This window comes from Marmota flaviventris, chromosome 4 (genome assembly GCF_047511675.1).
Source record: "Marmota flaviventris isolate mMarFla1 chromosome 4, mMarFla1.hap1, whole genome shotgun sequence".
Classification (NCBI taxonomy): Eukaryota; Metazoa; Chordata; class Mammalia; order Rodentia; family Sciuridae; genus Marmota; species Marmota flaviventris.
The window spans coordinates 50,680,510-50,686,544 of record NC_092501.1 but is presented as its reverse complement, the minus strand read 5'-3'; positions in this window follow the sequence as shown (position 1 = coordinate 50,686,544).

Below are 6,035 nucleotides of genomic sequence, written 5' to 3'. Positions count from 1 at the left end.
CTGCAATTCCAGATTAGCCAATGGACTGGAAGTTTGATGTCAAATCAGAAGTAGGCTATCTTGAGCTTTAGAGAAGCCAGGAACCAGAAACAGTTACATGGGTTCCTGGGAATATCAGGCCATATTTGAGTCCTTAAATTTGGACTGCTAGCTAAACCCATGTATGAAGCCTTAAGTGGAATATAAATAGAAACTTGAGGGGCTGGGGTTGTAGCTCAGTGGTGGAGGGCTTGCCTAGCATGTGTGAGGCATTGGGTTTGATCCTCAGCACCACATAAAAATAAATAAATAAAGTTATAAGATAAATAATAAATAGAACCTTGACTTGAATCCTAGAATGTAAAGCTGCCTTGAAAAATTAAAACAGGGCCTCATGAGAGCCCTAGCCAGACTATATATACATGAGAATCAAGGTACATCTCTTAAAGTTCTCTTACAGACATTGGGAGACATACTGTGACCAGTAACCTATTGGTCAAAACAGCTTGACCACATAGTGAAAGGAAAACGACTGGCTGACAGCTGGGATGATGAGGAGAGATAGCAGGCCATCCTATCAGACATTCCAAATGTCAATAATTTATTGGGACTCTAATGCCTCAGTTTGAATTGGACCAAATCAAGACCTTTCATACTGAGGAGGATAAAAAACCGGCCCCCTAAAATGGAATTTAGACTCCTGGCATAGAACGGCCAGGTGGAAACAAAATTCCCATGGGCTAATCCTCCTAAACTATGACTACGAACACTGCCTTTCAAACACCATTGCTGCACTAACCCATCCTGTCCAAGGGCTTGTCTGGCCCTTGGTAAAGCACCTATATGACAATATGCACTAGAAGGGATGCCTTGGTGAAATTCATCAGGCCCCAATTTTGAGGGCCTGAGTCAGAACTGTATCTGAAATAATCTGAAGACTATTAAAGTACCTTACTATCAAAGGGACATAATATGTAAAACTACAGCTTCTGATAATTTTACCAAAATTGCCATAGAAAACTTCAGATATTTGCTTGTACTAGTAGACACTTTCTCTAGGTGGATCAAGTCTTATCCTCCCAGAACAGAAAAGGATTTAGAAATACCTAGAGTCTTCTTGAAGGTGAGGATCCCAAGATAAGGCTCCCCTCCTCGAAGGAAAGTGACAGTGGATCATCTTTCATTGAAGAAGTGACCCAACAGGTGGACAAAACATTGGATAGCCAATGGAAATTACATGCATCCTGGAGACCCCACTCTACAGGGAATGCAATAAGATGTTACCAATTGCTTTCCTCAATAAGGGTTTCCCCAGAAGCAGGCTTAAATTGATCCCATAAAGAAATAGTGTATTAGGGACCCATCCTGTACCCTGAGGGGGGGGAGGGGAAATGTAACCTGTTGTATACAGTTAGAGCACCTATGACTACATGGAAACTATCTGCTCATCTGTTTCTCAAGTTATGTGTATGGTTGTTGAGGGGGGTGTGTGGCTTCATCATCTTCATTTGTCATATCAGTGCTTGTCATAGTACCTTAGTGTATGGCTGTTGAATTAATGCATGAGGGGAGGGGTGGAAAACCCTGAAGCTCTGATCTCCAGCCACAGTGATAATTCAGTGTGCGAATTTGTATTGTAGTCATACATATGTATTTTTCATTCTTATAAACACTGAAAATTTCAATTTGTTATTTATTGACTCATGTTAGTTAGATATGAAATCTTTTGAGATAAAGAGCATAATTCTTTTTCTTTCCATTTGCTGCAGAATTTAAATCTACACCCACCAGAACTTCTGCCCTAAGGTCTTCTAATAAGCCAATATAAGATCTACTTTTGGAGGCATCATAAGAATATAGAGATTTTAAGGAAAAAAAACAGGATTTGAAAGATAACATTGTATTTATCCGACTATCAACATAACATTTTGTTCCCTAGTAAATGTATCATGTAAGAACTTTATTTAAGGAAAATGTTTGCATCATATATGTATGATGAAACTCATAAGATATTTGAAACAGTTTCTTGGCATATATCACCAAATTTGAAGTGCAAGTACAAACCAGAATTACTGAGTTTTATGTATTCAAACTGCCCAAATGCCAGCTATTTAAACAAGTGGTTAGTACTACCTTGGTGGATTTAAATATTACATTAATGATGGATTGTTTGTATTATACCAATTTTATCTCCAGATATGGATGTGGAGATTAGACAGATATCATTTTTATATGCTAGTACGGTAATCACTACCAATGTTAGTGTTTTACAATTATTATAGTGCCATCAAACTTGTATACTTTTAATTTTTTTATAATTTTAGGCACTAATAGTTCATCTAAGGATAAGTTACTGACATATGCCCTCATTCATGATTATTTTAGTGTTTCCCACGAGTGAAAATATGCTGCATAACTACATTAAAACCATGAAAATGAAAATAAGGAGAACTCTTGTAGAGTGTGTCTTGGATGGACTTTTCTACTTTCTTAATGACTGGAACCTGACCACACACTTTTTAGCAAGAATATTACAAATGTTGTTTTCTCTTTGAATATCATCACGTGACTTATAATTTTAATTTCCCCATTACTGATGATGTTAACATTGCTCATTAACAGTGAGATTTGTGAGGTTTCTCTTCTGTGATTATTTGTAATCATTTGTAATTATTTTGTGTTCTTTGGGGAGATAATTTGAGGCTCTGTTCCTCATTCAACTTTCAATTTAATTATTTACTTGTATCTAAATGGATACATGGTTTACTGTATTGAGTGTACTATAATTTGTTCATATCATTTTAAAAACTCAATTTTCTTTTAGAAATGTTCTGTTTTGACAATTTCAGACTTATAGGACATTTGTTAACAGTGGTATAAAGAATTCCTAGAGGGCTGGGGTGTGGCTCAGCGTTATAGCGCTCACCTTGCACATGTGAGGCCCTGGTTTGAACCTCAGCACCACGTAAACATAAATAAATAAAAGATATTGTGTTCAATTAAAACTAAAAAAAAAAAAAAAGAAAAAGAAAAAAATAATTCCTAGAGGGGCTGGGGTTTTGGCTCAGTGGTAGAGCACATGCCTAGCATGTGTGAAGCATTGGGTTTCATCCTCAGCATCACACACAAAAAAATTATTAAAAAATCAATATTGGTTTATAGAGTTAAAGAAAGTAACAAATATATGTTTTGAAATAAGAGATTAATGAATAGAAAAGGTATGTACAATATGTTTATTTCCATTCTCTTTTAGGTTTACTAGATGTTTTCATGATTTTTTTTCCTTTTAATTGCAGATGGACACAATACCTTTATTTCTATGTGGTGCCAGGGACCGAACCCAGTGCCTCACGCATGCTAGGCAAGCGCTCTACCACTGATCCACAACTCCAGCCCCTGTTTCCTTGAATTTTTTTAAAGGTAGAGGAAATAAGATGTAATTGGCTATGGTGACTTTAACTAGTTGCTGGGCTGTTTCTTTAAATGACCTTTCCTTTAGAGTTTAGCGATCAATGAAGAAAAGATCTAAATGTGGAACACAGTTGTATTTTGATGAATACACACTGCAGATATTACAGTTCCCCCAAAGGACCCTAGTTCAAGCAGTTCATCACAACCACCCAAGTCAGAGAACCTTAACATGTAGTTTTATTCTCTTGAGCTGCTCTACTTTTACAATGTTATATGGATTAAATATAAATTAGAACAGAATCCTATCGATGGACTATTGATTAGACTCTTTTGCTCTTATAAACCGTGCTCAGTGAATGAATGCTGTTCACTCATATACAGCAACCGTATCTGTGAGGTAATTTCAAGAATGGATTTACAGAATAGGTTCTTTCTATTGTTTAATATCACTGTACTTCCTTTTTGGGTGAACACTTATATCTTTTCCTTCTTCTTGACTTATAGAAATTATTCAGATATTAATGAAATGATCACTTTTCCTATGATTATAGTTATATATCATCACCTTTCCAGTTTTGTTGGTTGCCATGGTTTATTTTTGTGGTTGAATTAACTAATGCCTTTCTTTCATGAGTTCTGAATTTTGTGTCACAAGAGGTGAACTTTTTCCTTTTTGTGATTATAATTATCTGTTTAATTCACTATGCACTAATAATTGGCCTATCTGGATTTATTTTAGTGTAATATCAGAGGTCCATGATCAATGATGAGTGGCTGGGGTTGTGGCTTAGTGGTAGAGCACTTGCCTAGAACATGTGAGATACTGTGTTCTATCCTCAGTACCATATAAAAATAAATAAAACAATGGTACTGTGTCCATCTACAACTAAAAATATTTAAAAAAGAAAAAGAATGAGTGCTTGCTGTCAACCAAAAATTGTGCTACCATTTCCATAATACAGAATTGCTACTGAAACTTGGATCCCTCACCAAAGATTGCTTTTTCTTTTCTTTTTTTTAATATTTACTTTTTAGGTGTAGATGGACACAACACAATGCCTTTATTTTTTTTATGTGGTGCTGAGGATTGAACCCCGGTCCCACCTGTGCTAGGTGAGCGCTCTACCGCTGAGCCACAATCCCAGCCTCAAAGATTGCTTTTTCTAGTGCTTTGTTTCCTTGTGTTGTCATGTGACCAATAAAGCTACAGAAAATAAGTAGAAGTGATATGTGTCACTTCCAGGTCAAGACCTTTAACAAGTTCTCAGTCCCATCCCATTACCTAGACACAAGCAACACAGGAGCCCATTTGAAATGTGGCATTATAAGTTGGCAGGGACTGAGTTCCTGAATCTCACTGAGCAAGGCAGCCTATGCACCAAGAACATCTATAGTGATTATTTCGTAATTAAGAAATACATTGTGGGGCAGGGATTGTGGCTCAGTGGTAAAGCACTCGCCTAGCACGGGCAGGACCCAGGTTCCATCCTCAGCACCACATAAAAATAAAGGCATTGTGTTGTGTCCATCTACACCTAAAAAATAAATATTAAAAAAAGAAATACATAGTTTGCAATCAGCCATTAAAATGTTGCAACTTACTAAAGGGGCTAGGGTCTTTATTAATAAAGGACCCAGTGAAATCATACACGTCTGGGTACATTTCATTTTATTCAGTGAGCACTCTGCACTGACACTAAAAGGATGTGTTAGTTACAGAGCATTTGTAAATGAGCAGGAGGAAAGGTGGTTTTTCAGTGGATGATTTTCAGAGTCAACTACTAGTAAAGTAGAATTCTACTCAGTGCACTGGTGTCATCTACATCATTAGATTAGACCTTGGCAGAATCTGAGATACAGCAAACCAATCCAGCTTTATTTTAATTCAACAATTATTATAAATTCTTCATTTAAAATAAGAAATCCAGAAAAAATTTAAATTAGATGATTTATCAGGACACCAGTAGAAAACCAGTTTGGGCTGCTGAAGAAACTTTATCAATGACCTATGTTAAGTAGAAAAGCCCTTCATTTTCTTTATTTTATTATTTGGGTACTGGGGAATGAACTCCAAAGCACTCAACTACTGAGTCACATCTCCAGCCCAATTTTGTATTTTATTTAGAGACAGTGTCTCATTGAGTTGCTTAGTTCCTTGCTTTTGCTGAGGCTGGCTTTGAACTCTCAATCCTCCTGCCTCAGCCTCCTGAGCCTCTGGGATTACAGGCCTGTGCCACTGCGCCTAGCCCTTCATTTTTAAATATGAACGGATTCAAAAGATTACATCTGAGGAACAAATGAAGGAGGAGGAAGATGAGCTAATGTCATAATTGAAGTACTAAGCTACTAATACTTGGTGATTAACCTGATGTTGAGTTAAAAATTATTCAAGACTGGCAACAATCATTTTTTCTTTTTATTTTCTGTCAGATTTAGCAACGCCTGACCCTTTGAGGAACCACTTTGGAAATCAATCTTGTCTTAAAATGGAAAGTTTTTGTAAATGAATCTTCTTTTAATTTTTTTAAAATTATTGGTTGTTCAAAACATTACAAAGCTCTTGACATATCATATTTCATATATTTGATTCAAGTAACTTGTTCAAAAACAGTTATGAATCTTTAAAGTATCAATGAAGGAAACAC